A 12825-nucleotide genomic window follows, 5' to 3' on the forward strand; every position below is an offset into this window, starting at 1 on the left:
GCAGGGACTCGATGCCATAACCTGGGAATTAGTGGCTGAGTGCTACCGGACCACTGGGGCGGGTTGGGTAACTAAATCCATCACCATCATCATATAGTTGGACCTGCTTATAGTGAGCTTGAAAGTGCCGCAATAAGTGGTCGTCATATCAGTCGTAGTTTGTTGTATATGGAATTGCCCTTAGAGAAGATAAGTGAGCAACCAAATCACTTCTTTTTTCTAATGTATTTTTTCTAAGTGCTTACAACCCCTCCTGTAACGTTTGGCCTGTTTATGAAGGATAGAAGTGTAAACTTAAGGGCTTGTTTTCTTTGTTAGGCACAATATTAATAAGAATTAAAAGACAATGGAATTAATGGAGAACTACAAGAAAAAAAGGCAGAGAGGTTAATCAGGCACATGCCTGGTTTTCTATCCTACTCTGGGGGAATGGGAAAGGGGAATCAGCATTGCCAGATTGTAAAGTGGGCGCGGCATCAGATATTCGCTAAAATTTCTGCAGATTTCACCAGAAATGAAAATTGTTACAAAATCTATAAAAACGACTCAAAATCAACATTTCATCCAAACAAACAAGTATTTGCTGCAGTTTTTTTTTTACGTTGCAACTAGGGCAAGTGCATTTCTACCGAAAAATGTTTATGCTTTCGCCAGGCGGTGTTCCGTCGAGCCCCTGGACTACAAGTCAACATTCATTAAGAACCCCTTTTATTTTTCACAAAGTCGGGGTGAGGTGCCTTCAAGATATAGGGTAAAGTGTCGGAAAAGTCATTTTTAGAAATGAGCACTGTAGGTTTTAATAAAAAAATTTCATTGGCAAAAAGTTATGATTGTTCCTACATGAAAAAATACCAAAAGATAGGTACTGAAAAAATTTTAAAAAATAAAAATAATAAAAATAAAAAAGGAACCAACAAAGTTCTTGCCGTAGTAACTTCATTCCTTCACTATAGCAGCTGGCACTGTCTACTGAAGCCTCCATAACAAGGCACGCGTTGTAAGAAAAAGCTTTCATGCACCATGCACTATGCCCTAGGGGTGGCACAGCAGCACAAGCATTAAATGAGGAGTACAGTCAATAGACAAATGATAATATAATCTATATCTTGCAAGCCTTAGAATCCATTGATCACAGGTGCTACCTTGTGTTGAAAGTTTAGATGAGCAGCGATAGTGGCCACAGGTTCGGTAGACTGATTTTCGCCAGATTTCACCAGATATTTGCTGGTGTAGAAGTTTTGCCGGCCTGGCTTCCAGAAGCTCCAGAATTTCACCAAATTTCCAAAATTTGGTGGCGAGTTTCACCGGATGGCGACACTAAGGGGAATATAAAGATGAGAGAGAGAGGAAAGAGAAGGGGAAGAGAGGTAAAATTGTCAGCACATGGCCTGACACGTACACAGCAGTGGTCATATGCAAAAGTCAAAAGCGTTCATATCGGTCCTTCAAAGCACAAGAAAGCTTTGACTGCCTTGCGAGACAACAGAACACGAAAGATGCCAAGAGAAGTCTAGGGGGTGTCAATAGAAGTACACTTAGGCTTGTTTATGACATACCTTCATATAACGAATTTCTCGATATAACGAAGTTTTTTATTCCCCGTCATTACCGCATAAAAGCACATGTATAAGCAATCTATATGCAACCAAGTAACAGCAAGAGACATTCTTGATATAACGAATTTTCGCCACGAACAATCAGGGATTTTGCTTCAGGTTTTGTTATTTTGGCACAAGCATGCATATTCCGAATTGTCTTGTGCCAACAAAGCGCGAAGTGGCGGCGATGTGCACAGCGCACTCGTGCCTCGGTAATTACCACGTGAGAGCCAGCGCTCCTGCATCCCACGAGCCGGCATTGCTGCCGTTCCTTCCGCCGCGGGTATAATAGCGAATGCGCTCTCGCTCTCTCTCCAGATCAAAAACAAAAGAAAACTACTTTTTCGTCAGCAGTGGCACGATTTTAGTTAGCATCACATGTGGGGTTGCACTGTAAATCGACGGTGCTTTACCAAATAGTTTATTGCGGTATCCGTTGTTATTCTCTCTTCCTTCTCAATGCCCTGAGCACGTGCATGATTTCACTACGTGTGCATGGTGTGGTCACCTAAGACGTTCAGCTTTGCTTTTTAAAGATGATAGTTTTTCTTAGGGACCTTCTATGCAAAAATTTTGGTCTGTCTGTCTGTCTGTCTGTCTGTACATTTGTCTGTTTGTGTACTTTTAACAGCACCGGGTACTGCAAACGGCCAACCCCATTTAAGGTGCCCATCAATGTTGCTCAAGATTTAGCGCTCATACTTGTGCAATTGTCAACTAAAAAGCAATTATTGCACATGTTTGGGGCACCAAACAACACGTATATATTCTTCATGTGGGTCTTTTACTAGAGAAGGCATGCATAGGTTATTCTAAAGACCGTAGTGTTTATCACACGGCGTTAACCATGCAACGTTTGCATGAAAAGGGAAGTGTTGCTAAGATGACACGGTGGTGGCACCTACCCGTTGGCGTGTGTTCTACACCTTACCACCTCTGAGACGGGCTGATTTCCACCGATTTCTTCTTCACCGGTTTTCTTGCGCATACCAATCACAAAGCCGCTTTCAAGATAACTGCCAGATGGTGCTCATATCTCACGTGTGATGTGACTTGATGTGCTCATTCGCCTCCGCTGCACGCTCGAGGCACTCTAACGCAGCACCTCCAGAATGCCATTCACCAATTTTCTTGCGCAGAACATCAAATAAATGTTTTGTTCACCCTCTCCACACGAAAGGCTATCGTATTTTGACGACATTTGCAGATTAACATGTAGACACAGGGCCAATTTTTTTCTTTCTTTCTTTTTTTATGCGCACACCCAGGTCGTCACTACCACAGGGTTGTCAAATTAGGCACTGGTGGAAACTCTTGACCATGGAGACAACAATGAACCTTTCTAGGTCGACTCGTCATGCGTGTCTATTTTGCACCAAGCCACGAGTTCACGGAACCATAGCCTTCATGATTAGTTGATTAGCGCTGGCAACAACACAACGACACGTTGAATTCAATGCAATGAATGCAATAGCAACAAATTGTAATACTATACGAAGTAAGGCTAGCAGCCAACTCTTTTGAATACGATATCGCAGAACTCCTACAAAACGGTGTGTAGGTAAATACGGCTGCTTCAGGGGGAAGTGGTCTTTTCACTCAGTGTCTTCGTGTTGAAAGCATACTAATGCTTGCCAAGATATCGGGCACGCCAGCGATCGTGACCACTGTTGCTACTCAAGCGATGCTCTCCCCCCCCCCTCCCGCACGTTTTCATTAACGTTCAAGATGGGTATTCTTTCTGTTGGAGCATTCTATGGCAGTTCTAACATGCGAGGGAGGGGGGGAGGTGTTATCGTGTACAGCTTCCAGGCAGTAGCCGTGGGCCAGCTCATTTGATCTCTGCTTCAGCAGTGCTCGCGCGCCTCTATCTGCTCCTAAAAGTTATGGTGCACGGGGCATGTTATCAATTTCCACTCTATTTATTTATTTATTTATTTGAATATATTGCAGCCCAAGTACAGGGCTACAGCAGGAGAGGATGACTAATACAGGACAAAAGCAACAGAGCAAAAAAAAGACATTATAAAACTGATATACATTCGAGAAATACGCAAAAAACAACACTTTGCATATTACAAACAAAAACTTACATATGTTCAAAATGGTTATTAGCAGCATCAATGAAGTCTTTCAATGGTAGTGAGCGAATCCTTCATGGTAGAAAATTATAGAGCTCTATAGTGCATGCGAAAAAAATAAATTTGAATGTGTTTGTACAAGCAGATAAAGTTGTGGGAGCTGCAGGTGCAAGTTTCGTCCATAAATGCTTTGTTGTTACCGCGAAGGATATCAGTGGGGGAGTTGATAACCGTATATGATAGTGTTAAAGATTCAATCCGGCAGCGAGAATGCAATGATGCAATGCTTGGTGACTGCAGGGCCTGTGATGGTGAGGAGTTGTGGCTGTAGTTATGGTATGAAACTGGTGGCTTTACATTGGATGCTATCAAGAATCTTAAGGTTACCTTGTTTATGAGGGTACCAAACTACAGATGCATATTCTAAAATAGGCCGAATCGATGTTTTATACAGAAGTACCTTGGTATCTCGTGGAGTTCAGCCAAAGTACGGCGCGAATAACCAAACTGTTTTAGAACATACAAATAAACATGGTGGCGTAGCAAAAAAAACATGCTGAAAGTGTTCATATAACTACTATTCGAATAATATTGCAGTTATTTGGCGCTAAATAAGCGTATTACATTATTCATTTATCTCTAGGTACCTTACAGGCCCCACGGGGGGGGAAGGCATTGAGTATGGGGGCTCTACACAAGACATATGTACATATATTTATTGAGTTGTGAAAATATACTTAAGAAAACATACAATTGCAATATAATAAACAGAAAGCATTACACGTAAGAATGTATATGTAAAACATGCACACATGCAAAAGGGTGCGTTTTTTGGACACTAGAAACGGAGCGGTTACAAGACACAGGTCGCGTACTTAGCTGCGACAATCTTAAAACGAGTTGATGTTTTAAAAAATAAGAATTAATACCATGCAAGCTAAATATAAACATCAGCGGGCATGGCAAAGTGGCTGGAGCTGTGTTGCTAACAAAATCGATGCTGTTTTTCGTCCAAGCTTTTCTGCTCACCTCGCCGTCGCGTCATCGACTTAATGCTCACAGATCAACATGGGTGACAGCAGAGATGGCTTTGACTATCAGCTCTGTACGTCTGTCCCTTGCCACCGGAGGAGATCTTTCTGCGCAGAATCACCAGCACTAACTTGCCCTTCCCGTCATCGACGACGTCAGAAGATCTTCTTGTAAAAGAAAGCCTACACAAGTTCTTTGGCAGTGGGCACAGCGAAGTGGCATGAGTTATGCTGCTGACAAAATCGACGCTGTTTTTCGTCCAAGCTTTTCTGCTCGTCCCCGGCATCGCATCATCGACTTAAGGCTCACAGATCAACATGAGTGACAGCACAGATGGCTTTGACTATCAGTGCTGTCCCTTGCCACCGGAGGAGATCTTGCTGTGCAGAATCACTAGCACTTACTTGTCCTTCCCGTCATCGACGACGTCACAAGATCTCCTTGTAAAAGAAAGCCTACACCAGTTCTTTGGCAGCGGGCACGGCGAAGTGGCACGAGCTATGCTGCTGACAAAATCGACGTTGTTTTTTGTCGGAGCTTTTCTGCTCGTTCCCGCCGTCGCATCATCGACTTGAGGCTCACAGATCATTGTGGGTGACAGCGCAGATGGCTTCGACTATCAGTGCTGTACCTTGTCACCGGAGGAGATCTTGCTGTGCGGAATCACCAGCACTCACTTGTCCTTCCTGTCATCGACGACGTCACAATATCTGCCTGTAAAAGAAAGCCTGCACGAATTCTTCGACAGTGGGCACGACGAAGTGGCACGAGCCATGCTGCTGACAAAATCGACGCTGTTTTTCATCAAGATTTGTTCGAATTTATTTACCATACGAAGTGATGACCATAAGTTATTGATTGTGCTGTGCCCATGGACATGTGTTCTGGTAGCGTTTGGTTGCTTGTGTGCTTGTAGACTAATCTTATGTAGTGATGTGGAAGGAAATGCTTTGGATGTGGAAGGACTTACACGTCTTACACGTCTGTTCTAGCCGATTACGCAAGTCAAAGACATAAGTGTAGGTCGTCTGCGTTTCTCCATCGAGTTCCTCATTAGTACACAGCTCTCTTAGGACTGTCAGTGGTCCTTCGGACATGACGACCGTAGATGAGCTGGAAAGGAGAGAATCGGAGGCTGGCTTGTCGTACTTCACGGTAGGCAAAGAGAAGTGGGCCGAGATACCCATCCCCTGATAGTGGTCTCTCTTGGCACAGTCTCTTTAACATCATCTTCAACGTGCCGTTGAATTTCTCGACGAGACCATTGGCCATGGCGTGGTATGGTGTCGTCTTGAGCAACTTCACCCAAAGAAGCCGACTAACTTCTTTTATTAAAGTGGAAGTAAAGCTTGCTCATTGGTCTGTAACCATTTTTTTTGGTAACCCAATGCGAGAAAATACTTCGAGTGCTTCAGGAACATGAGTGGCATCAACTGCAGGGAGTGCTACAGCATCTGGATACCTTGTTGCAAAATCAATCAGCGTCAGCACGTATCGATTTCCATGATCTGACCTTGATGAAACAAGGCGATCAGACCCACTGCAACTCTTTCAAACAGAGTGCAGATCAGAGGCCCAATGGAGCAACTCTTACTTTGCCTTTAGGTGTTGTCCGTTGGCATATGTCACAGGTTTTCACGAAGCATTTTACGTCTCTGTTTAAATCTTGCCACTATAATTCTTGCAGGATACAATCAGCTGTCCTTTTAATACCTTGGTGTTTAGCTTTGTTGTTTTCATGGGCGATTTTGTAAATATTTCATCTTAACTCCTTTGGAACAACCACCTGCTTGAACCTTCTACTTGTCGTGAGGTGGTAATTACGGTATAGCAATCCACTTTTCTTCCACAAATTCATAGCTGTAGCGTTCTATAGATTTTAATTCTCTGTTCACCTTGGCAAAAAGCCATTTTAGCTTTTGGTCTTGCTGTTGCGCTCCAATAAGTTGCGCTTTAGTAACGTTACTGGACCTAACTTCTGGGAGCCATAAGGGATGCATCTGGTTTTGTTTTTTTTGTTGCACTTTTGTATTTGCCACGATTGCATACTGTAAAAGGTCCCATGACTCTTCTTCCTCCATTGCAATGGCTCTCTCCCAGTCAGGATAAGGATCGTATGGTCCCCTGACGCTTGGGAGATTTCACAAAACCACATCTCACAGTGGGTCGTTCATACAAACTACCTTTATCTTGCCTGAAAAGTAAGGTGTTTTCACTTGTACGATGGCTCATTATATGCAGGTCGGTATAAAATTCGAGAAAATAAACGCACGAATTGAAGGGACGGGAACTGAGGGCTGAGCTCACTATGACATAGTAAAGCCATGAAGAATCTGAAGTTATCTTCATGCACTGTAGATGACATCAAATCAAAGGTGCTAAAGAATACAACAATGGTCTCAAGCGAAATTATACTTTATATATTCCGGCAGTCTCGAAACTGGCATGATATCATTTAACTGGAAGTTGGCAAAAATATTATCAATATTTGATTGATATGTGGGGTTTAACGTCCCAACACCGCCATATGATTATGAGAGACGCCGTAGTGGAAGGCTCTGGAAGTTTGGACCACCTGGTGCACCCGAATCTGAGCACAAGGGCCTGAAACATTTTCGCCTCTATCGAAAATGCAGCCGCCGCAGCCGGGATTCGGTCCCGTGACCTGCGGGTGAGCAGCCGAGTACTTTAGCCACTAGACCACCACGGCGGGGCTACTACCAATATTTAAAAGGGGAAATAAAACATGATCTGAAAATTACCGTCTTATTTTGGTTACATACATTTGTTGTAAAATGCTAGAACACATCATCGCTTCGCATATTTACAGACATTTGGAATCAAATAATTTCTTTTTCAAAAGTCAACACGGTTTCCTTGGGGCTTTTCGTGTGAGACTCAGCTGTTTGATTTAACCACAGATCTTCATGCAAATATGGACAATAATTATCAAACTGACTGCATGTTCCTGGACTATCTGAAGGCTTTTGACCGGGTCACACACTGTCGCCTGGTATCGAAACTTTCTGCCTTGAAATTAGACTCCCGTACACTATTATGGCTTCGCAATTTTCTATCCAATCCTCAGCAGTACACAACAGTCAACAATGTTTCTTCTTTTCTAACTGATGTTTCTTGTGTACCACAAGGCAGCGCACTCGCACCATTCTTTTTCCTCATATTCATAAATGATCTTCCGCAGCGTGTCTCTTCTTCCATCACAGTACTATATCACATATAAAACAGGAAGTTTCACTTCCACTCTTGAACATCTGTCACGACATTGCCTTGATTTCATTCATTCATAAAATCACCCACTCCTCCTGAATCACTGTTATTGGTCTGCAGAAACGATAGCTCACCTCACGTAGATAACACAATCATTTCAGCTAGTCCCATATATAGCTGTTCCCGTAACAAACGCGTTCAACAAGTCAACACTTCCACATGCCATTATTCTCTGGAATAGTTTGCCTGATCACATTGCTGCCGAGAGAAACCATGATACATTCTGTCATATGTTATCGAGCCACTTCACAAACTTCACAGAGTAGATGCCTTATCGTAGCGCAAGGACAAAGTTTGGAAACTTTTTCGCCTTACGCCATCATCAAAGCAAATTTCTAGTATGTTACGTCAGATAAGCTGGTTCTGACTGGCAGCTGTGGCGCTTACCACCTATTTTTTTTTTCTTTGCACAGGAAATGCACCCCCGCTGTATTGCCGCTATAAAATGTATCGTTTTTTATCTTTCTTCTTTCTTTTTATTTACAGTATACTGCAGTCACAAAGGACCATGCAGGTGGGAAATTATACAAATGTAAGGTAACAAACATAGGTGTAGCCGAAGTGAACACAAGCTCCCAGAAGAATCTATGGCATATCTAGAAATAATAATTCACCAGACAGCAAAATATTACAAATTACAGGAGAGGGACACATATATAGGATTTAAACACACACACACACATCCTCACCCTTCCACTTCAATTTCTCCCATAATAGAGTGCAAAACATATAATAGCTGGCAACTGCAGAAAAAAAAACAACAACAGCAAAAGCTCTCCCTGAAGTAAGTTCGAAGTGGTAATATGGTATTTACAACTTATGAAGTACCACTAATTAAAAAAACAGTAAAAATGATGAAATGAAAAAAATGAAAAGCATTGAGAAAGAATAAAAAGTTGCACGAACACTCGGTTGTTTAGTGCATTTTTAGATGAATAAGTAGCGCACTTTCGAATGAAATTGAAGATTCCAAAGAAACAATATATTTAGGCAGCGAATTCCAATCTGAAATGGTTCATGGAAAAAAAGAGTACTTGAAAAGATTAGTGCATGTTTGATCGGAAAATAGATTATGTGCATTGTGACGTCTCGACGTGCGTGACGTAAATAGCTGAAGGTACGCATGTGCATTCACACAAAGTCTGTTGTTATAAGGCAAAAATAAAAATTTAAGTCTTGATATTCTCCCTGCGCCGCTCTAAGATTGGAATATTATTAGCAAGCATTAGAGACGATGGTAAATCTATTCCTTTATAAATGTTAAATATAAAGTGTACTGCCCGCTTCTGTACCATCTCGAGCCTATGCACATCTTTTTTGTAGTGAGAATCCCAAACTACGCTTGCGTAATCAACTTTAGGCAAAACATAGGTTCTGTAGGCGAGAAACTTTGCATCAGGGTGCACATTTTTGAGTTTGTGCCAAAGTAAGTCAAGTTTTCGAGTAGCTGCTCTACAGATGTATTCAATGTGGGAGGACAATGTGAGTTTTTTAGAGATTGTTAATCCCAAATATTTGTACTCCGTGGCTTCTGCAATGGAGTCATTACTAATTTAGACGTATATAAGAAAGGTTGTCTTTTATTGCTTGTGCGTAGCAGCACAGTTTTGTTGGAATTAAGTGACATTGACCATGTTGTGCACCATTCGTGAAATTTTGCTGGGCAGGCATTCAATGAAGTTTGGTCATTTTGGCAAGTTCTTCTTTAGAAAATCAAACAATCATCCGCAAACAGCCTAATTTGAACATCAGGGCACACAGCTGCAGTAATATCGTTCACATACATAAGAAAATGAATTGGTTCTAATAGGCTTCCCTGACGCACACCCGACGTAACTGGCAAGCGCATGGATGAGCACCCACTAACATCAACAAACTGAGTACAGTTGGACAAGCACTGCTTAATCCATTTTATTATAAAAGATGGTAGACCGAATGTAAGAAGTTCGTTTAGTGTTTCACTATGGGACACATGGTCAAAAGCTTTGCTGAAATCCAAAAATATTAAAACAATCTGACGGGCCGAGTCAAGGGGTTGAAGCGACCTCCTGAACAGTAGTAGTAAGCGGTGTTTTGTTGAAAGGTATTGCAAAAGCCATGTTGGTGGTCAAATAGCAGTTTATACCATTCAAGGAATTCGGTTATGCAATGTACGAGTATATGTTCAAGTATTTTGCAGCAGGATGACATCAGAGATGTCGGGCGGTAGTTTTTCTTTTTTAAGCAGTCTCTTTTTTTGTGAACTGCCACTACCCAGGTGACACGCCAATCATCTGGAATGATCGCTAGCTTTAAACATGAACGAAAGAAACGCAGTGAGAATGTAGGGCATGGGCTCGGCATACCAGCGCAAAAAAGCATTCGGAATGTTGTCTGGGTCACCTGTAGATCTTTTCTTTGAGGTTCAGTAAAAAAGAAAAGACACCCTCAACAGATATAAAGTTCTCAGCAAAATCTTATGGCCCACAACCGGACGCCGCTTTCAGCTGGAGAAAATACAGAATGAAAGTATTCATTGAACACGTCACCTATGCCACTAGGTTCCATTATTAGCACATCCGCTTCTTTTATTTTGTCTATTTGTTTAGATTTTGAGCACAGAAAACACCAAAACTTTTGAGAATTAGTTTTTATAAAACATGGCAAAGTAGTCTCAAAATATTTGTTTTTTTGGGCACGACAGCACACTCTGTAGTCTTCTCTGAAGTTGATGCAGTGATTCGTTATCGGAGGCCTTTTTTTCTTTGCTCGTTTAATTTTATGCTTCAAATGAATAATTTTTCTATCTACCCAGGTGTTATGGCGATCTGACTTAGTACGCTTTGTAGGAACAGAATTTTCATCGCACTTTTGAACAGTTGCTTTAAACCTATTCCACAAAGTTACAGCGTCATGGTCTCGCAAGTTATCTGCAAGTTCCCACAGCTCGTCGAGAATCATGTCCTCATTCGCCTGAAGTTTTTGACAATTTCGCTTTTTGGCCTAGTCTTTACGCAGTTATTTATGGTGCAGGAAAAAAAAACTAACTTATGATCCGATATACCATCCTCTACACGAACAGAATAATCAGCAATGCTTCTGCTGACTAATATAAGATTGAGAATTGCGGCACCCCCTTCGGATTTACGGGTGGTTTCATGAACAGCTTGAACCAGGTCACTTGCTAGCATTATATCTCGTAGTGCATTGTCAAGCAAGTGAACTGTAGTGGTGCAAGCCCACTTTATTGATGGCAGATTAAAATCCCCAGCCAGAATTAGTGTCCCACTAACGTTCGTCAACATGTAATCTGATAAGGACAGCAAGAGCTCAGGGGGCGAAGATGGAGGTCTATAGACCGCACACAGTGTAACTGCATGTCCCCAGCAGCTCATCTTTAAAAAAAGACTTTCATAGTTTTCCAACTGTACAATCGCGACGGAAAATATAATGCAAGTTGTCAACTATTATCTCGTCTGGCATGCCATCAAGCAGCCATGTTTCCGTTATTATCGTAATATGAGGATTGTGGCTACGAAGGAGGCACTAGAGTTCACTTGTTTTGTTCACAATGCTATTAGAATGGTCTTGCACTTGCATGGTTTTATAAGGCGTTTGATATGTTGTGGCGGAGTTCCACCGATTTACTCTTTGCCTCTGTGCTATTGCACCTAAATGCCCTCAACACTGCTAGCTCGATCGTTTCTGTCTTCATCCTATATATAAACCACGCCATCTACTTCTTTCCCACACTGCCACAGAAGCAGTCGCTTATGTCATGTAGATGAACTGTAATCATTACTAATAGATATATTAGTGCCTTTCAGCTTTTTTGCTTTTCGCATTATGGTCTCTTTTTCTGTGAAGTCTCGGAAATACACAATGACTGGCCTATTTTGGGGACCCTTACCGAGATGGTGAATTCTCGGCACTGTTTTGCCATTTTGCCCAAATTTTTTGCCCAAAATATCTGAAATTACTTTCTCTTTTAACAGTTGTTCATCCTCTCTGCTTTGTTCTTAGATGCCATAAACTACAAGGTTAGATTTTTGGCTACGGTCTTCAAAGTCAATAATATTTTCAGCCTGTTATCCTAATCTTTGCTCAAGTGAGACGATTGTGTTCTGAACAGTTTTAATTCGCGGAGATTTAACATGAATGTCTGCCATCATTTTGTCAAACTCATTCCAGCGAGTGCTGAGGGCACTTACTGCGGTTTCAGTAACTACTAGTCTATTCCTTATTCGGAAAGCTCTCCAAGTATTGTGGATTGACCACTTAAACATTTCCTCGACCATAAGTCCGGGATTTCCTTCCACATTACCACATGAGATTAGTATACAAGCACACAAGCAACCGAACGCTACCAGAACACATGTCCATGGGCACGGCACAATCAATAACGTATGGTTATCACTTCGTATGGTAAATGAATTCGAACAAACCTGGATGAAAAACACCGTCGATTTTGTCAGCAGCATGGCTCGTGGCACTTCGCCGTGCCCACTGTCGAATAATTCGTGCAGGCTTTCTTTTACAGGCAGATATTGTGACGTCGTCGATGACGGAAAGGATAAGTGAGTGCTGGTGATTCCCCGCAGCAAGATCTCTTCCGGTGGCAAAGGACAGCACTGATAGTCGAAGCCATCTGCGCTGTCACCCATGTTGATCTGTGAGCCTCAAGTCGATGATGCGACAGCGGGAACGAGCAGAAAAGCTCCGACAAAAAACAGCGTCGATTTTGTCAGCAGCATAGCTCGTGCCACTTCGTCGTGCCCACTGCCAAAGAACTGGTGTAGGCTTTCTTTTACAAGCAGATCTTGTGACATCGTCCATGACGGGAAGGA

The 12825-nt window shown here is 42.2% G+C and overlaps 1 protein-coding gene across 4 annotated transcripts in view; it reads left to right on the forward strand.

Annotated features, from left to right (window-relative positions):
• Positions 1–12825, forward strand: part of LOC119163051 (mitochondrial tRNA-specific 2-thiouridylase 1) — a 125191-nt gene that overhangs the window by 32451 nt on the left and 79915 nt on the right. The gene's annotated exons all lie outside the window — the stretch shown is intronic.

This window comes from Rhipicephalus microplus, chromosome 9 (assembly GCF_043290135.1).
Source record: "Rhipicephalus microplus isolate Deutch F79 chromosome 9, USDA_Rmic, whole genome shotgun sequence".
In the NCBI taxonomy this organism is placed as follows: domain Eukaryota; kingdom Metazoa; phylum Arthropoda; class Arachnida; order Ixodida; family Ixodidae; genus Rhipicephalus; species Rhipicephalus microplus.